At 42.9% G+C, this 25795-nt stretch overlaps 1 protein-coding gene across 1 annotated transcript in view; it reads left to right on the forward strand.

The window, feature by feature from the left end:
• The window catches only part of LOC126199541 (telomere zinc finger-associated protein-like), a 373452-nt gene that overhangs the window by 52895 nt on the left and 294762 nt on the right, over nucleotides 1–25795 (forward strand). Inside the window, exon 2 of the mRNA XM_049936462.1 lies at nucleotides 15393–15495. The gene's annotated coding sequence lies outside the window, so the exon portion shown is untranslated. The remainder of the gene's footprint in view (nucleotides 1–15392; nucleotides 15496–25795) is intronic.

The raw sequence follows: 25795 nt of genomic DNA on the forward strand, positions 1-25795 counted from the left end.
CATTCCAACAGCGATAGAATTATTTTATTCTTACGGTTTCTCAGAATAGTTTCAGCAAGAAAATTTAATTATTCGAATATTTAAAGAAAAATTTCTTTACTATTCTCCCTTACCTGGATATTCAAGCCAATGCGTTGTGGACGGCTCCCGTCATTGTTCACTAACTTTTGAGTAGAAAACTTTGATAAAATTCCTATCCCGTTAAAGTAGAAAAAAGTTAATATGACTGGATTTCGTCTCTTACGAAGATAGGTTCTTTCTCGAATACGAGAATGCTCAAGAGGGATGTGTTTAAAATTGGTCAAAATGTTGATTTCTTCCACCAGATTCTTTTGTTGCGTATTAAAAATATCGCATCCAGTTTTCAGAGTTTAATTCATAACACAAATCATGTAAAAGCTGTCTTCTGTCAAACAATGAGCAGTGTCACGGCAGCTTTTCTACACGACTATGTCCTTGCTTGCCATATTTTCTTATTCCCTGCCACCAGAGATGACATGTATATATAGTACAGACGGTTGGAGCCCATTTGCGGTAAAATTAACTACGATTTATTATAGGAGTGCACACATATTGGAAGGTAAATCCCGAAAGAAAGTTTTAATAATCTCATTTGGAAGAGACGCCCAAAGACGTCATGTTTCTCATCTGCTGTTGTCAAAATTTCCTCATATGATGCTTGTGTGGTGTTCAGTGATGGTAAGAATCATGGCCCATATGAGACTAGTGTTTTATGCAGGTTACTTCGTTGAAAACCTATTGGAGAAGACTGATAATGTGCATATTTCTAGTTCAGAAATGTCAGTGAAAAATATTGCCAAAAGGACCAGCCAGAAGGATCAGACTAGAAAAAAAGAGCTACACAAAGATCAAATTTACGGTATTGCTGACACTAAGGTACTTGTTTCTGACATAAAATGATAATAAAATCTTTTTTCTCTATTTCCCACAGCTTTCATTTTACAGTGTAGAAGGAACATTTTCTGCTAAACCATTACAGATAAAAATACAGACATTGTATTTTCTATACCACAACTTCCTGAGGTACAAAATTTTTCAAAATGCATCACTGTCAAATATATTTAAATTGTTGTAAAATATAAATCGCCGTGTATCACTCACATAAGTTAAAAAAATGGTTGTGTGAGTTCTAAGACTGATACACAGATTTGTTTCTCTAACTGCTAAGAACAACCTACCACATTCTGAAAGTGAAATGTTCCTCATGTGATAGTAGCCGTCCTTGAAGTATCCACTGACATCTGAGTCAAATTATTTGATAAACAAATTGAAAAAGTGCAGATTATACCCGATAACACGAGGACAACATGTACAAAATTTGGTTCAATTATCTCTCACACAGTAAAAGTTACTTTAGATCATATGTACCCACGCACTTTCTCATACAACCCCCTTACCGAAAGAGCCAATATGAAGCTCAAATCGTTTCGTCATTGAACAATGCGGTTGCAATCTTACTGAAGTTGTTCTCCTGCGAAAATATCAGTTTACAATTCTGACTGATTAACGACATCGAAAATGAGTAGTTCAAATATTTCTTCTAAGTAAAACACAGGTGCATAAACTAAGTCGGTAATTTTCAGCAAACCATTTAAATCACATAGCTTATTGTGCTACCATCCAACGTAAATACAGATGAGACAGAGAGAGAGATACTCCAAAAGACAATTAATGTAACATTTTCTTATTTTAAAAAGTAAGTAAAAAGTCGTGTAAGCAGCTTCTTAGAATGAGAACGAAGTCTTTCGCGACAGCACTGTTATATAAAACACTCTCGGGCTTCTTGCTGCGTCACTTCAGGGTAATACCTCTAGCTTTCGACGATTACCTCCATCGTCTTCGTCAGGAGCAATTGGCTGTCAAAACTGATGCTGTGGCGGCCTTATATAGCCCTTCATACCTACAAATACTTGATCTACCCCATGCTTTGTCACACATGCATAGCCTGGATCTCCACCCCTCCTAAATTCTATAAAGCCCTGCAAATCCTTGAACACCATGGGATCCATCTTGCTTTATATATCCGTCTCCCGTCCCCATGACGATCCTCTATGACCTCATCCCTTTCTTACATCTTACCTTGAACACATCTGTATCCTCTACACCAACCACCATATCGATCCCCCTGGTGTCCCCTTTCCTTACCACTCTTCGCCTGGTGCTGCTCCTCTACCAATGTGTCCCACACTCTCTCCATCTCCACACACTACACCTCCTCTCCCAAAGAAACTTTTGCATCTCCCCATCCCGGATGTTTTGCTTCATCCGGATATCTATTCTTCTTTCCAACCCTGACCCTCCTCTTCCTCTCCCCACCCCCCTCCCTAGGGCTACATGTCCTTTCCTTCACCCTCTCCTATTTCCTCCCCCATACCCCCCTCTCCTTCTACCTTATCCTTTCCCAGCCCTTGCATTCCTTCCCAGGCTCCTCCCTCCCACCCTCCCCATCTCCTGCCCCTTGGTGTGTTACAGGCACCCCCTGCCGCCCCTTCTTATCCCCCTCTCTCCTCTGCTAACCCTCCTTTCCTCTCTCCCTTATCTCTGACCTCCGCTCCCTTGGTGAGTCCTTCCGATTTTAATCCAGCTACTCTTTGTGATGCATAAGTGCTCACTGTGTATGTGTTCAGTGTCGTCATCCCATGTGCCCGCAAGGGGCAAGGTACAAAATACACTACTGGCCATTAAAATTCCTACACTAAGGAGAAATGCAGATGATAAACGGGTATTCATTGGACAAATATATTTTACTGACACGTGATTACATTTACACGAATTTTGAGTGTATAGATCCTGAGAAATCAGTACCCAGAACAACCACCTCCGGCCATAGTAACAGCCTTGATACGCCTGGGCATTGAGTCAAACAGATCTTGGATGGCGTGTACAGGTACAGCTGTCCATGCAGCTTCAACACGATACCACAGTTCATCAAGAGTAGTGACTGGCTTATTATGACGAGCCAGTTGCTCGGCCACCATTGACCAGACGTTTTCAGTTGGTGAGAGATCTGGAGAACGTGCTGGCCAGGGCTGCAGTCGAACATTTTCTGTATCCAGTAAGGCCCGTACACGACCTTCAATATGCGGTCGTGCATTATCCTGCTGAAATGTAGGGTTTCACAGGGATCGAATGAAGGGTAGAGCCACGGGTCGTAACACACATGAAATGTAACGTCCACTGTTCAAAGTGCCGTCAATGCGAACAAGAGGTGACCGAGACGTGTAACCAATGGTACCCCATACCGTCACGCCAGGTGATGGCGTATGGTGATGACGAATACGCGCTTCCAATGTGCGTTCACCGCGATGTCAAATGGTTCTAATGGCTCTGAGCACTATGGGACCTAACTTCTGAGGTCATCAGTCCCCTAGAACTCAGAACTACTTAAACCTAACTAACCTAAGGACATCACACACATCCATACCCGAGGCAGGATTCGACCCTGCAACCGTAGCGGTCGCGCGGTTCCAGACTGTAGCGCCTAGAACCGCTCGGCCACCCCGGCCGGCTCACCGCGATGTCGCCAACACGGATGCGACCATTATGATGCTGTAAACAGAACCTGGATTGATCCGAATAAATGACGTTTTGCCATTCGTGCACCCAGGTTCTTTGTTGAGTACACCATCGCAGGCGCTACTGTCTGTGATGCAGCGTCAAGGGTAACCGCAGCCATGGTCTTCGAGCTGATAGTCCATGCTGCTGCAAACGTCGTCGAACTGTTCGTGCAGATGGTTGTTGTCTTGCAAACGTCCCCATCTGTTGACTCAGGGATCGAGACGTGGCTGCACGATCCGTTACAGCCATGCGCATAAGATGCCTGTCATCTCGACTGCTTGTGATACGAGGCCATTGTGATCCAGCACGGCGTTCCGAATTACCCTCCTGAACCCACCGATTTCATATTCTGCTATCAGTCATAGGCTCTCGACCAACGCGAGCAGCAATGTCGCGATACGAGAAACCGCAACCGCGATAGGTCAAAATCCGACCTTTATCAAAGTCGGAAACGTGATGTTACGCATTTCTCCTCCTTACACGAGGCATCACAACAACGTTTCACCAGGCAACGCCCTTCAACTGCTGTTTGTGTATGAGAAATCGGTTGGAAACTTTCTTCATGTCAGCACGTTATAGGTGTCGCCACCGGCGCCAACCTTGTGTGAATGCTCTGAAAAGCTAATCATTTGCATATCACAGCATCTTCTTCCTGTTGGTTAAATTTCGCGTCTGTAGCACGTCATCTTCGTGGTGGAGCAATTTTAATGGCCAGTAGTGTAACAATAACGGAAAAAGAAACAGTTTTGGCAGTCAGTTGCTCCTGACGAAGACGATGGAGGTAATCATCGAAAGCTCGAGATTTTACCATGAATTGACATGGCAAGATGTTCGAGAATGTTTTACACAGCATCTTAGTAATCAATAAGTTATCTCTGGTGATTAACCTTCTTTTAGCACTTTGTATATGAGTATTACAAAATCAATCATATTTTCTTGAATTTGGAAAGGTAGTGTTACAGTAACTTCGAACATTTTTTAAACTTTTTCTCGCTTACGTGCTTAACGTCAAATTAACTCATTTTTAAATAAAGCAGAAGTTTCAGTTGGATTCCTTGGAGAATTAGGGATTTATTGGTTTGCACTAACTGGGACGGTATTTCGCTCTGAAGTAAGATGTGGCTTACAGTCACAAATTAGAAATTGTCTCACAAACAGCTCATTTGCGGGTCCATGTGCACGAAAAAGTCTTTGCTTGTATTATAACAGTTTTAACTACGATACACCCTGTAAAGCACACAGTACTTGTCCGATCGGAGTACCTCCCTTAATCATACATCATAAGACACATAGATTGACATGAATGGATGACCAACGACGCTAGACACCCAGAATATGGGCAAATTGTCACGAGTACTGATGCATCACAATACTCGTTGATATAACAGCAACGAAAAGCAGAAGTGCCATTGGATCGCTTTTGTCCGTAAGTTTCAGTTCAAGGAGAATATTGACGTGATATATCACCTTTCCTCGGAGATGAATGCTGTGGACCCATCTTTCGTCTGTCGGCGCGAATCATACCGTGGAGAACTTTACGTCGACCAAGACAGTGCGCCATCTCATCGCTGTGAATTGACTCCAAATGCTGTAATGAATATGGACTGGCTGAATCTCAGATGGCCAAGGAGGCAACCTGACTTCGTTTTCCTGCTAACCCCATCCAGGAACCTTTCAGAGACCACTGTGTGAATTTTGCCCTGTTCTGGCAGATTTCTCTGTAAGTTTGGCGGCTGATCGGTGCTGGAGGATCAGTATGACTCTGCTGACGCTTGTTGTGCCCCACTGAACCCATGTCTAGACTTATGCTGCACATCAAAAGCGAAATGCCTGTAATTCAGTTATTTCTCAATTTTTACGCAGGTTTATAGGAAATACAAGGTTACAAGGTATTTCACAAACTGATAGTCCGTAACAGATTGGCTGACTAGGTGAACGAATGAGCGAGGCAGTCATTGGTGGTTTGCACTTGCTGACCGTAGAGGCGCTACCAATGCCTGTTCAACTGGTTGAATTATTTTTTATTCTTTTCCTTTCAGAGGCCTTTAACGTTTTTCACTTTTCTTCCTTTCTCACGTTCAACAAAAAACTAAAACACAGAATGGATCCGAAGGCTCGTCACAAGCTCGCCGTTTAAGTGAAGATAATAATATGAACTCTCATTCAGAGACGAGTTGCAACCGCACTACAGCAACTAGTTATGTTGTGTGAAAAAGCGACATTAATTCAGCATGACTCTGTTAACTGCTAGCCAATGGCCTTGCCACAGTGGTAACAACGGTTCCCATCAGATCACGAAGTTAAACACTGTTGGGCTTTGTTAAACACTTGGCTAGGTCACCATCCGGGTCTGCCGAGCGCTGTTCGCAATGGGGGTTCACTCAATCCCTCCCTGTTAGGTCAATTGAGGAGGTACTTGATTTAGGGAGTAGCGACTCTGGTCACAAAAACTAACAACAGCCGAGAGAGCGGTGTGCTGATCACATGCCCATCCATATCCACATCCATGGACACCCAACTGCCGGCCGGTGTGTGGCCGAGCGGTTCTAGGCGCTACAGTCTGGAACCGCGCGACCACTACGGTCGCAGGTTCGAATCCTGCCTCGGGCATGGGTTTGTGTGATGTCCTTAGGTTAGTTAGGTTTAAGTAGTTCTAAGTTCTAGGGGACTGATGACCTCAGAAGTTAAGTCCCATAGTGTTCAGAGCCATTTGAACCATTTGAGTGTAGTATTTTTCTACCTGTTTTCCCAAGAAGCTCTTACATTTTATGTCGCTCGCAGACGTAGCATCAGCGGCGTCAGATTCTCTTTAAAGTGCAATTCAGCTTCCTGTGATGCTAAGTGATGAAGCTGCAGTAGTCGGAAAAACGTTCCAAAGGAATAACATTATGATGTATTTACTTACTAAACACCATAAACTGACACTATCGACTCAATTAACAATGATTAGTATTGTAAGAAAGTACTTGGAAACTGTAGACTTCTCCTAACATGTGTATTGGAAAAAGGGACTTTAATTAGCAGATATGTATTAAACAAGATTACTTGCTTCGCACCGGAATAACGTTTTTTTTTTTTTTTTTTTTTTTTTTTTTTTTTTTTTTTTTTGTCATCAGTCTACTAACTGGTTTGATGCGGCCCGCCACGAATTCCTTTCCTGTGCTAACCTCTTCATCTCAGAGTAGCACTTGCAACCTACGTCCTCAATTATTTGCTTGACGTATTCCAATCTCTGTCTTCCTCTACAGTTTTTGCCCTCTACGGCTCCCTCTAGTACCATGGAAGTCATTCCTTCATGTCTTAGCAGATGTCCTATCATCCTGTCCCTTCTCCTTATCAGTGTTTTCCACATATTCCTTTCCTCTCCGATTCTGCGTAGGACCTCCTCATTCCTTACCTTATCAGTCCACCTAATTTTCAACATTCGTCTATAGCACCACATCTCAAATGCTTCGATTCTCTTTTGTTCCGGTTTTCCCACAGTCCATGTTTCACTACCATACAATGCTGTACTCCAGACGTACATCCTCAGAAATTTCTTCCTCAAATTAAGCCCGGTATTTGATATTAGTAGACTTCTCTTGGCCAGAAATGCCTTTTTTGCCATGGCGAGTCTGCTTTTGATGTCCTCCTTGCTCCGTCCGTCATTGGTTATTTTACTGCCTAGGTAGCAGAATTCCTTAACTTCATTGACTTCGTGACCATCAATCCTGATGTTAAGTTTCTCGCTGTTCTCATTTCTACTACTTCTCATTACCTTCGTCTTTCTCCGATTTACTCGCAAACCATACTGTGTACTCATAAGACAGTTCATTCCGTTCAGCAGATCATTTAATTCTTCTTCACTTTCACTCAGGATAGCAATGTCATCAGCGAATCGTATCATTGATATCCTTTCACCTTGTATTTTAATTCCACTCCTGAACCTTTCTTTTATTTCCATCATTGCTTCCTCGATATACAGATTGAAGAGTAGGGGCGAAAGGCTACAGCCTTGTCTTACACCCTTCTTAATACGAGCACTTCGTTCTTGATCGTCCACTCTTATTATTCCCTCTTGGTTGTTGTACATATTGTATATGACCCGTCTCTCCCTATAGCTTACCCCTACTTTTTTCAGAATCTCGAACAGCTTGCACCATTTTATATTGTCGAACGCTTTTTGCAGGTCGACAAATCCTATGAAAGTGTCTTGATTTTTCTTTAGCCTCGCTTCCATTATTAGCCGTAATGTCAGAATTGCCTCTCTCGTCCCTTTACTTTTCCTAAAGCCAAACTGATCGTCACCTAGCGCATTCTCAAGTTTCTTTTCCATTCTTCTGTATATTATTCTTGTAAGCAGCTTCGATGCATGAGCTGTTAAGCTGATTGTGCGATAATTCTCGCACTTGTCAGCTCTTGCCGTCTTCGCAATTGTGTCGGTGATGCTTTTCCGAAAGTCAGATGGTATGTCGCCAGACTCATATATTCTACACACCAACGTGAATAGTCGTTTTGTTGCCACTTCCCCCAATGATTTTAGAAATTCTGATGGAATGTTATCTATCCCTTTTGCCTTATTTGACCGTAAGTCCTCCAAAGCTCTTTTAAATTCCGATTCTAATACTGGATCCCATATCTCTTCTAAATCGACTCCTGTTTCTTGTTCTATCACAACAGACAAATCTTCACCCTCATAGAGGCTTTCAATGTATTCTTTCCACCTATCTGCTCTCTCCTCTGCATTTAACAGTGGAATTCCCGTTGCACTCTTAATGTTACCACCGTTGCTTTTAATGTCACCAAAGGTTGTTTTGACTTTCCTGTATGCTGAGTTTGTCCTTCCGACAATCATATCTTTTTCGATGTCTTCACGTTTTTCCTGTAGCCATTTCGTCTTAGCTTCCCTGCACTTCCTATTTATTTCATTCCTCAGCGACTTGTATTTCTGTATACCTGATTTTCCCGGAACATGTTTGTACTTCCTCCTTTCATCAATCAACTGAAGTATTTCTTCTGTTACCCATGGTTTCTTAGCAGCTACCTTCTTTGTACCTATGTTTTCCTTCCCAACTTCTGTGATGGCCCTTTTTAGAGATGTCCATTCCCCTTCAACTGTACTGCCTACTGCGCTATTCCTTATTGCTGTATCTATAGCGTTAGAGAACTTCAAACGTATCTCGTCATTCCTTAGTACTTCCGTATCCCACTTCTTTGCGTATTGATTCTTCCTGACTAATGTCTTGAACTTTAGCCTACTCTTCATCACTACTATATTGCGATCTGAGTCTATATCTGCTCCTGGGTACGCCTTACAATCCAGTATCTGATTTCGGAATCTCTGTCTGACCATGATATAATCTAACTGAAATCTTCCCGTATCTCCCGGCCTTTTCCAAGTATACCTCCTCCTCTTGTGATTCTTGAACAGGGTATTCGCTATTACTAGCTGAAACTTGTTGCAGGACTCAATTAGACTTTCTCCTCTTTCATTGCCGGCCGCGGTGGTCTAGCGGTTCTAGCCACTCATTCCGGAACCGCGCGACTGCTACGGTCGCAGGTTCGAATCCTGCCTCGGGCATGGATGTGTGTGATGTCCTTAGGTTAGTTAGGTTTAAGTAGTTCTAAGTTCTAGGAGACTGATGACCACAGATGTTAAGTACCATAGTGCTCAGAGCCATTTTGAACCATCCTCTTTCATTCCTCGTCCCAAGCCCATATTCTCCTGTAACCTTTTCTTCTACTCCTTCCCCTACAACTGTATTCCAGTCGCCCATGACTATTAGATTTTCGTCCCCCTTTACATACTGCATTGCCCTTTCAATGTCCTCATACACTTTCTCTATCTGTTCATCTTCAGCTTGTGACGTCAGCATGTATACCTGAACTATCGTTGTCGGTGTTGGTCTGCTGTCGATTCTGATTAGAACAACAACATACTGCATTGCCCTTTCAATGTCCTCATACACTTTCTCTATCTGTTCATCTCCAGCTTGTGACGTCAGCATGTATACCTGAACTATCGTTGTCGGTGTTGGTCTGCTGTCGATTCTGACTAGAACAACCCGGTCACTGAACTGTTCACAGTAACACACCCTCTGCCCTACCTTCCTATTCATAACGAATCCTACACCTGTTATACCATTTTCTGCTGCTGTTGATATTACCCGATACTCATCTGACCAGAAATCCTTGTCTTCCTTCCACTTCACTTCACTGACCCCTACTATATCTAGATTGAGCCTTTGCATTTCCCTTTTCAGATTCTCTAGTTTCCCTACCACGTTCAAGCTTCTGACATTCCACGCCCCGAATCGCAGAACCTTATCCTTTCGTTGATTATTCAATCTTTTTCTCATGGTAATCTCCCCTTTGGCAGTCCCCTCCCGGAGATGCGAATGGAGGACTATTCCGGAATCATTTGCCAATGGAGAGATCATCATGACACTTCTTCAATTACAGGCCACATGTCCTGTGGATACACGTTACGTGTCTTTAATGCAGTGGTTTCCATTGCCTTCTGCATCCTCATGTCGTTGATCATTGCTGATTCTTCCGCCTTTAGGGGCAATTTCCCACCCCTAGTACAAGAGAGTGCGCTGAACCTCTGTCCGCTCCTCCGCCTTCTTTGACAAGGCCGTTGGCAGAATGAGGCTGACTTCTTATGCCGGAAGTCTTCGGCCGCCAATGCTGATTATTTATCAAAATTTAGGCAGTGGCGGGGATCGAACCCGGGACCAAAGACGTTTTGATTATGAATCAAAGACGCTACCCCTAGACCACGGGTACTGATCTATGATTTCTTTACGTACTTCGCTGCTGCTGACGTAACGGGAGTTCTCATTTCTAGCGAGCGGCCGCGCGGTCTGGGCGCCATGTCACGGCCCGCGTTTCCCCCTCCTCTCCCCCCATTCCCCCCTCCACCCCCCCCCACCCCCCGTCGGAGGTTTTCAAGTCCTCCCTCGGACATGGGTGTGTGTGTTGTCTTTAGCGTAAGGTAGATTAAGTAGTGGGTAAGCTTAGGGACCGATGACCTCAGCAGTTTGGTCCCATGAGACATTACCACAAATTTCCAATTTTTTCTAGCGAGCACCTCACGTCACTGACCACTGGCGACGCTTTAATATGGTTCAGCGGGTCCTTCCGTCAGCATGGGAACAGAAACAATACTTACAACTGCGTGCGTTCTGCAGTACCTCATGCGCTAGGAACGCTGCTGTAGAATCACGCTACAAGGCAGCCAGTGAGCTTCGCGTGGAAGGCTGTGTATCTGGCCCGAGGGTCACTAAAGTTTGCCCCCGTGCCTGGCGTAGAGAATTGTTGCCCTAGTATACCGGAGAGCCAAAGAAACTGGTGCACCTGGCTAATATCCTGTAGGGCCCCGCGAGCACGCGGAAGTGCCGCAACACGACGTGGCATGGACAGGACTAGTAGTAGTGCTGGAGGAATTAACGCCATGAATCCTGTAGGGCTGTCCACAAATCCGTAAGAGTACGGCGGGGTGGAGATATCTTATGGACAGCACGTTGCAAGGCATCCCAGAAATGTTCAATAATGTTCATGTCTGGGGAGTTTGGTGGCCAGCGGAAGTGTTTAAACTCAGAAGAGTGTTCCTGGAGCCACTCTTTAGCAACTTTGGACGTGTGGGGTATCGCGTTGTCCTGCAGGAATTGTCCAAGTCTGTCGGGATGCACAATGGACATGAATGGATGCAGGTGATCAGACAGGATGCGTAAGTACGCGTCACTCGTCAGAGTCGTATCTAGAAGTATCAGGGATCCCACATCACTCCAACTGCACACGCACAACACCATTACAGAGTCTCAACCCTGCTGACATGCATGGTTCATAGACTCATGAGGTTGTCTCCATACTCGTACACATCCATCAGCGTGCACCCCTTGTCTTACTGTTAGAACAGGCTGGGGTAGCTCGTCAGTTAGATGCGAACCGTACCTGCACATCACAGCATTTAAGGTTACGCAACGCAATAGTGGCCGATCCCCATACCTGGGCCAAGGAATTTGTTAATGAATTCGTAAATCTTTACGAAGGACAGATCCATAGAGGACCTAAATCTGTTACCTCCTGGAAGACTGAAGACAGACTGTTAACAGGCAAGACGCTATTGGAGGTGGCACGAGCTTGATTTTCACCGACCTTGCAACTGACTCACCCAGCCAGTGTCACAAAGACCTTCACCTTGGCATCTTAACTTCACGAAAGGGTGACAGAACTTAAACAAAACTAAAATTTGGCCATGAAAAGTACAAACATGTATTTTAAATATCGTATCTCTTCTACTCGACAAGAAATACTTTAAAATAAATTTATAGTATGATGCACATACGCGGTTCGGCATAATATGTGGCTTAAAGACATGAAAACAATTTTATAGTTAAAATTGTGAATCTACATCTGCTTCTGTTCTTTGCAAACCACTGTGAAGTGCTTAAGAGAGGTTACTTCACATTGTACAATTTACACTCCTGGAAATTGAAATAAGAACACCGTGAATTCATTGTCCCAGGAAGGGGAAACTTTATTGACACATTCCTGGGGTCAGATACATCACATGATCACACTGACAGAACCACAGGCACATAGACACAGGCAACAGAGCATGCACAATGTCGGCACTAGTACAGTGTATATCCACCTTTCGCAGCAATGCAGGCTGCTATTCTCCCATGGAGACGATCGTAGAGATGCTGGATGTAGTCCTGTGGAACGGCTTGCCATGCCATTTCCAACTGGCGCCTCAGTTGGACCAGCGTTCGTGCTGGACGTGCAGACCACGTGAGACGACGCTTCATCCAGTCCCAAACATGCTCAATGGGGGACAGATCCGGAGATCTTGCTGGCCAGGGTAGTTGACTTACACCTTCTAGAGCACGTTGGGTGGCACGGGATACATGCGGACGTGCATTGTCCTGTTGGAACAGCAAGTTCCCTTGCCGGTCTAGGAATGGTAGAACGATGGGTTCGATGACGGTTTGGATGTACCGTGCACTATTCAGTGTCCCCTCGACGATCACCAGTGGTGTACGGCCAGTGTAGGAGATCGCTCCCCACACCATGATGCCGGGTGTTGGCCCTGTGTGCCTCGGTCGTATGCAGTCCTGATTGTGGCGCTCACCTGCACGGCGCCAAACACGCATACGACCATCATTGGCACCAAGGCAGAAGCGACTCTCATCGCTGAAGACGACACGTCTCCATTCGTCCCTCCATTCACGCCTGTCGCGACACCACTGGAGGCGGGCTGCACGATGTTGGGGCGTGAGCGGAAGACGGCCTAACGGTGTGCGGGACCGTAGCCCAGCTTCATGGAGACGGTTGCGAATGGTCCTCGCCGATACCCCAGGAGCAACAGTGTCCCTAATTTGCTGGGAAGTGGCGGTGCGGTCTCCTACGGCACTGCGTAGGATCCTACGGTCTTGGCGTGCATCCGTGCGTCGCTGCGGTCCGGTCCCAGGTCGACGGGCACGTGTACCTTCCGCCGACCACTGGCGACAACATCGATGTACTGTGGAGACCTCACGACCCACGTGTTGAGCAATTCGGCGGTACGTCCACCCGGCCTCCCGCATGCCCACTATACGCTGTCGCTCAAAGTCCGTCAACTGCACATACGGTTCACGTCCACGCTGTCGCGGCATGCTACCAGTGTTAAAGACTGCGATGGAGCTCCGTATGCCACGGCAAACTGGCTGACACTGACGGCGGCGGTGCACAAATGCTGCGCAGCTAGCGCCATTCGACGGCCAACACCGCGGTTCCTGGTGTGTCCGCTGTGCCGTGCGTGTGATCATTGCTTGTACAGCCCTCTCGCAGTGTCCGGAGCAAGTATGGTGGGTCTGACACACCGGTGTCAATGTGTTCTTTTTTCCATTTCCAGGAGTGTATTTGGGCTTCTTCCCTCTCCATTCACGTATGGATCGCAAGGAGAATGGTCTTTTGAACGCCAGCATCTTCCCGATACTTGCGACAAACAAAAGCTGTGACCATTAGTGTTGCCCTTCCAGTATGAAATTTTCATTCTGCAGCGGAGGGTGCACTGATATGAAATCGCCTGGAAAATTAAAAGTGTACCGGACTGAGACTCGAACTCGCGACCTTTGTCTTTCGCAGGGAAGTGCTCTACCGATAGTTGGGACCGTGACGTGATGAGCATGTTGTTTCCAGGAACCCTGGGCGTAGAATTCGTATGCCTGTGTCACACGGGCCAGCAGGTTGCCACGCGGTGCTATGTCGATGCGGACAGTCTTTTCCAACTGGGTGACGCGCCACTTTTTCCACTTCAAAAATAACTTGGTGAATTGCTCCTAGTTTTAAACAGAACACATGCTGGTTTCATCTGTTATGCCATTATACTAGCTCCATTACGTAAAAAATAACCGTTCCAAAATTCACACTGTTTTCAAATACTATGCAAACATAATTCTGCCTTGTACGTTTTTTTTTTTCATTTTATTTAGTCTCTCCCTTCACCAAGGCCGGTTCCAGAACATTTTTTCACACTAGTGAATTATCATCTTCTTCCGTCGTACATTTTCATCCGTGTAAGTTTTCACTACCTATTGTGAAACGCACCCTGTTCAAAAACAAATGCAATTTCTCACGTTGAGGTCCTAAGTGCCAGATTAGGATGAGATTTTCGAAGCAGTAAACGTTTTTCTAATGGCTCTGTATGCGACAAGCCTGAACGATTTGAGAAACAGTCAGTATATATTTTCATCGTACAAAAGTAATACCAGAAAAGCCACACTGCTCCCACCGCAACTGCTGCATGGCAACATTCACTGAGTACTTCAATACTGATAATTGAAACCAACAGGTGTATTGTAATCCAGAGTCGTTTATTCAAAACTTGCTACTATTTTCGACGCCAGAAAAGCATCAATTTCAGGATTCAAGCGTAATCTTCCGTCAATGTACAAATCACTAAGACCGACGGAGTCTTCAAATGGAAACAGTACAACTTATTAAGCATATTACGCCAACATATGCAGCCCAAAATGTCGAGTGCAGCGTCTGGCCGTTGGTGTGTTTGTGACGGCTACATAACGGAATCCAGTTGACTTTGGCCCTACTGTACTCGACGTTGTTGGTTGGACATGCTGGTGTAACATGATTGATAATTAGTACTGTTTCCATTTGAAGATTCCGTCGGTCTTTGTCACTGTGGTTCGTATGTTGATGGCAGATTACGCTTAGGGTCTGAAGATGACGCTTTGTAGCGTCGAAACTGCTAGCATGTTTTGAATAAACGACATTGGATTACAATACAACTGTTGGTTCCAATTGTCATTCATCAAGTACTTCATGTTGGGCGCCGTGACACTGTCTTCGGTGGATTACCAGAGATATTCACGGAGAGCTTACTTTCAGGTGCAGCAATGGATACCTGGTCAAACCACAATATGATCAACAAAAAGATCCTAACGAGTGGAGGTGGGAAACAACAAGGAGTGGTCTCTTGCAAGTGCCAACGACTTTGAACCCTACACCGTACTCGATTCTCCGGTCATTACTTGTAAATGCAAAAAAAAAAAAGAGGCTACTAACACAACTGTGGATACAGCAAGGTCGGTTTTCGTTATTCCGCAATATGCACATAATGCGAAGGGCTGTATGAAAACGTCGAACCCTCGGAAGGCAGCACTGTCAAAGACGAAGAATAGACCAAAGAAAGAGACAGATAACAGACTGAAGAAAGACACTCGATAAGGAAGGTGTGTCTTATCTCCCAACAGATTTAGTAACTATTCACCTCTCCTTTAGATATGATCACAAGTTATTGTTTTCTTACCACCCCTTTCGTTTTCCAGATGAAGGAGTCCAGAAGCTGATGATAGAACAACTCAAACCTGTACCACGACCCACCGCATTTAAAGAACTTCAGCCAGGACAGCCTAAACAACAATGGAACATGTAATTTTTGCTCATATAATAATGTAATATATAATAATATGTAATCTATATAAATAAAAATGTTCAGTATCATATATCTCCGAAAGTTCTTCACCGCTTGCTTTGAAATTTTGGCATAATGTTGCATTCGAATATGCGCATGTTTTTGTATACCTTCTTTTTAATATTATAATATATAAATAAATGTGTGTTATGTGAAGGGGAAACGTTGTTACCAAAAATTTCGAAAAGATTTTGACCGATTTACTTTAAATTTGTCACAATACACCAATGAACAATTGGACGGCAGTAGGATATATTATGAAACGTTGTTAGCAAACAAAAAAGTTGTATTTATGGATTACAGTTTTATGATTAGAATACCATTAGGGAATCCGAATATGCAATACCATCTAACAAGCCTCAAGTTTAGTGAGAGAGGAAGGAGGAAGTGGAAACAGAAAGCACAGAGGAGAAGATGTACAGAGAGAGGAAGCAGGAGAAGATGGAGAGAGAGGGGGGAGGAGAAGATGGCCAGAGAAAGGACGCAGGATGTGGTGGACAGAGAGACGGGTAGGAGGAGATCGAGTGGAAGAGAAGAAGATTGACGGTGGGAAGGGGGGGGGGGTGAGGAGATGAACAAAGGGAGGAGGAGGTGGACAAACAGAGGGGAGAGAAGATGAGTAAGAAGTATATCTAATTCCCATACGTATTAGAAACGTATGCTTTCTCTTTTTTTTCTTTTTCGTTTAAGTGGATTGAGCCGCCGCCACTTGTTGCAGGAGCAGCTAGTGTAACAACGTTTCAAGATATTTCATTGGAATTTTAACTTTTTTGTAATAGTATTTATGCAATTTAGGACTTAATTAAATAACCTGGACAGTCCGCAATTACCTGTACTTTTACATATAAGATTTAAGTAGGGTATGTACAGAGAAATGGGAGGCATTCACTCACAGTCCTTAATAATACATTAGAGGAAAAAGTGGATTTTTGCGGAGACAGCGAAAATACGCCAATTTTCAACTATCTGTTGAGCCCCAACGGTTCGAGGGGAAAAAAACTTAATAGCGAAATTTGTATGAAATTTTATGTACTTTCATCCCAAATAGGGAGGTTATTTACGAAAAGCTGTTAGTTTCCGACTCTAAAACAAAGAACTGTCAAAGAATGAGATGTACCATTTTTTCATTTTGTCAGCGTTGCGTCACGAAATTTCGTTGGCAAACGTCAGCTTCGGAATCAACAGCCCACCAAACATGTACAATGGAAGAAATCAGAACAGCCCTACAGCTTTCGCGGTGAAAACATAATTTGACTGGAGTATCAAGTTTTGTTGGTGGCCGATCCTAACGCCACGGTCATGAAAGTAAAGCGAGTGCGCTGTCTATGAATCACAAACTTCTTCTGTATGCTATGGCAATTTAACTGCTTGTGTATCGTGTTCATGGCGGAATTTGGGGGCCAACCCAGCATTTGTCTAAGCAATCGTGGGATACTGCCTAAACACACACAGGCTGGTCGGGTGTAAGAGGTCACAATCGTTAAGGGGGGTTTTCCAGTCTCGGAGTCTTATTTTCTGCTCATGCTCAACATTTTTTTCTGCCAAAATATTATATTTTCGTACCAGTCTTTATGAACGAACAGATATTCATATATTAAATACTATATAAATAATTCTTGGCCTGTAAATTGATGAGTCTATGCAAGTAAAATGGCGGCCAAAATACCACTCCTCGACTTGCGAAAGTGGGAATTTGGGGGCCAATCCAGCATTTGTCTAAGCAATCGTGGGATACTGCCTAAACACACACAGGCTGGTCGGGTGTAAGAGGTCACAATCGTTAAGGGGGGTTTTCCAGTCTCGGAGTCTTATTTTCTGCTCATGCTCAACATTTTTTTCTGCCAAAATATTATACTTTCGTACCAGTCTTTATGAACGAACAGATATTCATATATTAAATACTATATAAATAATTTTTGGCCTGTAAATTGATGAGCCTATGCAAGTAAAATGGTGGCCAAAATACCACTCCTCGACTTGCGAAAGTAAACGGTTCGCACATAGGTCAGTAATCAAAAGTAAACATACGTACATCATCAGAATTAAAATTTCTATCACGTGAACCTCGGAAATAGATTTCCTGTAGTGCATTTCAAAATGGCGATCAGTTGAAAATGTTAAGTACTGAAAATCTACCTATTTTATTGTATTTAAATATAAATAAATAACAAAATTAAGTAAAACGTATACTTTTTTAGGCTCACACCAAAATTACATGTGTTAAAATTGTCTATTTTGTTAAATCAAAAACGGTATCCAGTTTTACGAAGTAGTTTTTGTTGAATCATCCGACCAGTTTAAGAAATGTTGTCTCGAGAAATACGCATTTAAAGTTTTGAGTTAGATTTTGTGTATGTAACTTTACGACTTTTCAACTTACCATTAATTCGTGGCCATACAGTAAAACTTCCTCTTCTTTGAATGCCTCATTTCTCAAAGTGCAGGTCTCTCTGACCGTAATTCCAGCCTTGATGCTGCTCTGGAATGAACACCAGTCCAAGAGCTGGAGGCGTTTCTCGTCCCTTTTCATACCAAATGAGCAATCCATCGTGCCGATAACGACGCCCACGATATTCAATTTATACAGGGCGCCCTTAAATGACGCACGTCCGATTGTTAGCGATTTGGAGGACTTTAACATTCGAAAACAAGTGTTTTGGAGCATAACTCCAAATTAATGAATTTTGTGCTTCATTGTTGTTCCGTGTATAGGTTACGAGCATCTCTCCATGAAATTGTCATCAGTCCGATGTTTGTACATATCAGCGACAGTTTCAACAACAGCACTCCTCAGTGGTGGCTTATGATCAAAAGTATTCAGTGTCCCGTTCATCTCAGCTTACTTCGATAAACACAAACTTTCAGAGCAGTAATAGTACTGCAGATGACCTCTGCGATGGAAGGAATGAAATCATCTTCTTCTTTAGTTGCAGCTATGTCGCAACGAAAGTGAAACAAATCTCGTAAAGTGCCTGATATACAGAGATTTCCAATGTCCTTGAAGTCAGTGTGAGAAAAAAACAGCTAGCCAGTAAACTGCGCGTCGTGATAGGTAAGTTGCTTCGCTTATGCAAGTGTCTATGCTCTCTACCACACTGGACGCTCTCGTAATTAATTGCGCCGGCCGCTGTGGCCGAGCAGTTCTAGGTGCTTCAATGCAGAACCACGCTCCTGCTACGGTCGCAGGTTCGAATCCTGCCTCGGGCATGGATGTGTGTGATGTCCTTAGGTTAGTTAGGTTTAAGTAGTTCTAAGTTCTAGGGGACTGATGACCTCAGATGTTGAGTCCCATACTGCTCAGAGCCATTTGAACCATAATTTCTAACGATTACTCAAGTTGCTGGTCACGCTCAGCTTGCTGGCGATCCCGCTCAACCTGCTGGGCAAGAAACTTTTCCTCTTGCTGGCGATCTCGCTCAGCTTGTTGTGCAAGGAAATTTTCCGCTAGCTGGCGATCTCGCTCGGCTTGCTGGGCAAGGAAATATTCCGCTATCTGGTGGTCTCGCTCAGCATGCTAAGCGAAAAAGCTCTCAATTCTTTCGTCCTTTTCAGCTTGTTGCGCAAATTTTGACTGGTAATCCAGCACGCGCTCTAATGTTACCTGAAGTGAATACCCTCCAGGCAGATTACCACTCTCTGGTTCCTGCTTTTCTGGGGGTAGTACAATTTCTTTATCTACATCTCCTTGAGCACTGGTAGGCGGCGGTACTACTTCCTGTGTCCCCACCCCCACATTTTCACATGGTATATCCTCAAAGAGAGTGCTTGTACTGCTTAACGCCTTTCTACATTTCCTGCACTAACTAATGGCTATCCCTCAGTATCCATATTGATCGGACGTTGACTTCGCAATTTAACCATATTCATAAATTACCTACTCGAACACAGAATCTATCAGTTTTGCCACTTGCACACAAAATATGGTAATTTATCTACAATACACTGCACACTAAAAATTACTATCTACACACAATTTTTCCCCGTCATAAATACTTACTTCAAACTACGTACACCACTAGCGATATGAGATCACTTAACTGGAGTTATGCTTCTACGGACAGGACAACTACACTGTAGTCTTAGCTTTAGTTTTGCTTGCGTAACGATTAATACATTGATAAATTGTTATATATAAATTGATAAATAAAATATATTGCTAACAAAAGAGCCCTGAAATACTTTTTACGGACTCTGTGCTGTGACTTTCTTTGGATCATTAATTTTCAACAAAACAAAATATGTCATGTTCTTTGTATTCTGGATCTGGCTTTCTATAAAAGGAACATTGTTTCGTTACTGTAACTCGCTATAAGTTCAACATATCTTTCTTTCTCTACAGTTATAGAAAAGATTGTTGAAAATTATTTCGTTTTCAATACTGATGTTACAGTACGCAATGTTTGTTCAACATCAAAATTTTGCAGTGGATTTTTATTAAAATTAAAACACCAATAAGTACCACGACTAACACGAGAACATGAGACTATTATCCGATAGAAAATGTTTTTACTATAATTTTTGCCAGACCAGAACTACGCACAGCGAGATTTCTTTTATGTCATGAAGGTAAATTATCCTTTTCCACTGTTAATAATATAACATCATCCGCAGCCCGCGTCCACCCGTAAAACATCACAAAATCTGCTGCTCTGCCCTGCAATCCCGAAAGCTGAAAGAAATAATTTTAGTTCACTATTACCTGTCCGCTTCTTTGCGGTATGATTGGTTTCATTTAATGCAGTTCGAATGCGCCGCGGCAGCGGCTCGTTCGTTCGCAGCGCAGCTCTGCACCACGAATAATATTTAAATAGCTGAAAATGTCTTAAAAGAATGGGCTAAAATACCAGGCAAGCTTATTACAAATCATAATGCAAGTTTTCACTAAGTAACTCTATTCAAAACATTTAGACAGATTAAATTCTTTCACACCTTTACAAATCAATGCCTTACGGCGTCCTTCTCTCAATCTTGACAAAAGAATGCTACACAAGCATACAATATACCGTCACAGGCTCTTCCTACTCACGTAACTCCAAAAAGACATCAGAGAAATTAATGCTCGGTCACTACAGTTTATTCTCGGTTTAATACATTTACATCTTTGTTTGATATTTAACAAGTATGGTCTATGGCGGTTCCAGTACTCGCCGACACAGATATTATCTTAAAAAAATCTATACATAATTCTATGCAAGTATAAAACATGACACATAATGATTTCTCTTTATTACATTAAGTTCACACAATCATTGTCCATGCAGAAATAAAATTATAATCATCCAGTTCATTTTTTTTACCACATATAATTTGTGTTTTCCCAGGAGACGTTACACAGTGCACCAGTTTCTGTGATCTTATTTATCAAAATAAAAAGTCATGATATCCATTCTCAGTAATCGCCTGAACAGTCTGTCTGCTTACTTACATGATCGATAGTGGCTTGGTCTACTCTACTCAAGCTTTCGCTGACTGCACTGAAATCCAAATAGGAAACTCAGTTTTACCGTGTATGTGTTTTTCCCCCTTAAAGATTTTTTTTCTTGTGAACCTATTGTTTCACATATATATCTATATTGCTAAAAGAGTGTCCCCAAACCCGGTGCACGGTACCCTTGCCCTTTTGAAGTCTGTCTACCTAACGACTTCCATGGAAAACATAAATTTGATTTTCCATCTTTCCCGTAATTATTGAACGATTTTGAAAATTTAAAATGCTGTCAGAATCTGCTCATTAAGAGGTCTAATCTTAAGTTTCAAGTTTAACACAGTAAGACTAGTATTACAATTAGAAATTCTATGTATGTCTCGATACAACATAAATGACGGCAAGTAAATGCCCGGACTTTATTCACGCAATATCTGAGAATGAGAGCACTTATTGATTACTTTCCGAAATTTTTTCTTGCTGTCAGCCCCCAAAAATCATGAACAGAAAAAAGTTCGTGCACTAAATCGACAGCATAAGGCATGACGTTTCTATTTATTACTTCTTCTCTACTAACTCTATTCGCAGCACACTTTGCATACAACACCTACGAACAGCACTGACCGTAGCTGCAAAATTATGTCGTTATACGACACACAGTCCATAAACATTGAGATACGTGATAAAAAAGCTTTTGCTTAAAATGCAGCGCAAATTACCTAGTTTAAATTCAATCAGGGTTTTATAATGATAGCACTTAGCGACTTCTAGCAAATTTTAAGCATAATTTCACACCTTTCCTACACTTTCTCTCGCTTACATCCTTTAAGCAAATATTTAACACATTAAGTCACTTGCAATCACACAATTGAAGTTGTTTTATACAAGGGTATTCGATTCGTTGAAGAATCGGAGGTTTACTGGTTCTTTAGTAAATTCGCGGTTACCGTTTTCTGTTGTACCAGCTACAAGGGAAACAGTTTATTTCATGGTTAGTGATAAGCACATAACTCACATTGCCTGATTCGCCAAAGTATAAGCGTCTGTGGTGAAAATGGTTCAAATGGTTCTGAGCACTATGGGACTTAACATCTGTGGTCATCAGTCCCCTAGAATTTAGAACTGCTTAAACCTAACTAACCTATGGACATCACACACATCCATGCCCGAGGCAGGATTCAAACCTGCGACCGTAGCAGTCGCGCGGTTCCGGACTGAGCGCCTGAACCGCTAGACCACCGCGGCCGGCGTCTGTGGTGAGCTATTGTCTCTTAACAGTGTGCTGTTACGACAGCTTTGCCCAACCTGTGTATAAGATTACTATTACCGTCGCAGGCACAGTGTAACCTGGATGCACTTAATACTTTCTGTCTACTCGACACGATTACATAGGACTGTCTCAAAGACATTTTGAAGTTGTAAACACACACACACACACACACACACACACACACACACACACATATATATATATATATATATATATATATATATATATATATATATTTTTTTTTTTTTTTTTTTGTGCCCGACCTTAATTCCGTAGAATTTTCGAGTTCGCAGTCAGCTTCTCTTCGATCTGGGCTACTTGAGGCAGTAATTAAAAAGCTCGCTTCATTATGGAGAGAGCTCGATCGAACCCACATCAGGCCATCGTAATTAGGATTTTGCACTATGTCCTTAAAATCACTTAAGGCTAAAAGACCGCGACCTACTTGCCCCCTCGCCCCTCCCCCCTCCATTGTCCTGCAACTAATTTAGAGCAACTCAAATTACTTCCATGTTGACGGGACATTAAATTCGTCTTCCTTCTTTAGTACATCCGGGTGCTTTCTCTCACTTCTAATGAGAAAAATAGAGGATGCTCGCTGTGGTTCGGAGATACAAAAAAGATACTACAATGGATGTTTCCTCGTCTGATGATTCTTCCCTAGTAATAATGCCGACATCACCAACCAGTGTGCAGCTTGCAGGACATAAAATGGAAATGAGCGATTGGCGACATTGGCCGGGAGGCCCCTCGCGGGGCAGGCCCGGCCGCCTTGGTGCGGGTCTTATTACAATCGACGCCACACTGGGCGACCTGCGCGCCGGATGGGGATGAAATGATGATGAAGACAGCAGAACACCCAGTCCCGATCCATCCCGGATTCGAACCCGACCCCGCAGGACGGCAATCTGTCACGCTGACCACTCAGCAGAACATAAATCAGATTGTAAAATGTCAGATCAAAGCCCCTTCAGTTGTCTAAATATCCAGTTGTTATTTTATTTGAGCAACCAGTTTCAGCTCTACATTACACCATCTTAAGGTCCCCTGATCTGCCTGTAGGAAGAATCACAACTATGGCCCAGTTAAAACAGGGGCTAGCATTCAGTAACTAGTATCGGTAGCTTTGGTCAGCAAGTGATGATCAAGATGGAATTGCAGTGATCAGATTGTCGTTAGGTGAGTGTAGATACGCGAACTGCCTCAAGCCGAAGCACATACATCTCCCCCCCTCCCCCATCTCCCACCATTCCCACTCTCAGCTGTGTGACACGTCACGCAGGGCACTACAAGTGCCGTTCCACTTTCTCGCGCTTTCGGTTGGTGGATATGTGTTCGATGGCGGAACGAGACGCCACGCCCACTGCTTTCCAAGTGTGACACCACTTACACATGTGGTAACTGCTCTGTGTTCAGTCCGGTTTACCGTACTTATGTGGGAAGCGTGGCTGCTCAGTCATCCAGCGGAGTCACGAGCACATGGAAGATAATTAACCAAAGAACAGGAAAACTGCCACACAATAACAGCAGACGCCTAAAGGTCAAAATTACCAACAAAACAATAGAAAAAGCTGTTAGCAACACTTTGAACAAACATTTTACCAAGATACGACAAAGACTTACACAAAATAACGAAAGTGATCCTCTGCAATCCCTACAGCTGCTAAAAAATAAGCACGACTGCACCATTTACTCATGTTGTCTCTATTGTGCAAGAGAGCAAGGATAATGAAAGTGGTAAGGAAATTTGATAATGAAACCTCCACTGTTATAATCAGACTTTCAAACAAAATTTTAATCTTAATGGCAAATGAAACGTCCAACTGCTCTACCACCTAGTTAAGTCACGTCTGACGGTAGATAGCTTTCCATATACCATAAAAATAGCCAGAGTTTTACCACTTCACAAAAATGGAGTTGCACTGTGCTCTGGCAACTACTGACCAGTTAGCCTACTTCCCATTTTGTCGAAAGTTATTGAAAAACTGATATACTCATACATTACATTTATGTAATATTTCGAAAGACACTGGATCATAAATGGTAGACAGTTTGGATTCCAGAAAGGAAAATCAACAGTTTCAGCCGTACTTGAATGTATAAATATAATCTCAGAAGAATTAGATCAAGTACAAAATGCTCTTGGCATATTTTGTGACTTATCGAAAGCTTTCGACCTAGACGACCATAATATTTTAATAACGAAACTTGATCACAAAGAAACTAGTGGAGCAGCTCTTAGTAGGCCGGCCGAAGTGGCCGTGCGGTTAAAGGCGCTGCAGTCTGGAACCGCAAGACCGCTACGGTCGCAGGTTCGAATCCTGCCTCGGGCATGGATGTTAGTGATGTCCTTAGGTTTAACTAGTTCTAAGTTCTAGGGGACTAATAACCTCAGCAGTTGAGTCCCATAGTGCTCAGAGCCAAGCTCTTAGTATCAGCAAATCACACCTGCAAAATAAAAACGAGCTGTAGAAATGCAATTCGAATGAAACTAATATTTTATCATAATTTCAACAAATAATCTATGGTTTATCAAAGGCAGCATATTAAGACGCCTGTTGATGACTGACTTCTCAACGCTGAAAGCGAAATGATTCTTTTTGAAGATGATACCACTGGCATAACACCTGGCACAAATTTACGTGATACTACAACAAAAAGCGGACTGATACTTGAGCCTATCACTCACAAGCGAACATTCCCAGGAGTCAATGAATAATGTTGATGTAAGTTGGCCAGTGTCAAGAGCGAGCAAAATAATACAGGTTGTTTCGTTTGTGCCCTATTTCACTTTTAATGGGTAAAAAACGCCCCGAAAGGCAATTTGACATACTAGGTTTAGAGGGAATTGCTTCGAAACAATGAAATATAAAAAATGTGTTTCATATAAAAGTTGAAATTTATAACCAACTTTTGAAAAAACTGAAAATTTGCGAATTATCCCCACCACCACGAATTGGAAACTTTTGTTATAACATAAACTAATGAAGATTTCACGTGACATACATCGACGTGTAATGAAGCTGGTTTGTGTAATACCATTTCTGGAAAATAAGTGCCGGCCGGTGTGGCCGAGCGGTTCTAGGCGCTTCAGTCTGGAACCGCGCGACCGCTACGGTCGCAGGTTCGAATCCTGCCCCGGGCATGGATGTGTGTGATGTCCTTAGGTTGGTTAGGTTTACGTAGTTCTAAGTTCTAGAGGACTGATGACCTCAGATGTGAAGTCCCATAGGGCTCAGAGCCATTTGGAAAATAAGTAGTACACAATGTGCTGTCGGAGTATGTGTTACATACCTAATTAAAATGTCTAAACACTCATTTTCATTCAAATTATTTCTTTAACAGATTTTTGTTGTATTACGTAAATTTTATTTTACGTTTTCACTTCATGTTCTTTTTAGTTTACTGTTTTATACTTGTGTACTCTGGTAATTGAAAATAATAAGTAACTCATTATTATGATACAAAATCGTTACGACAATGATAATCAGAATTGCTTAAAATCTAATGTTTTTATGCATCATGCACACAAAACGAATATTTCCTCACATGATATACACGA

This window comes from Schistocerca nitens, chromosome 8 (assembly GCF_023898315.1).
Source record: "Schistocerca nitens isolate TAMUIC-IGC-003100 chromosome 8, iqSchNite1.1, whole genome shotgun sequence".
Taxonomy (NCBI): domain Eukaryota; kingdom Metazoa; phylum Arthropoda; class Insecta; order Orthoptera; family Acrididae; genus Schistocerca; species Schistocerca nitens.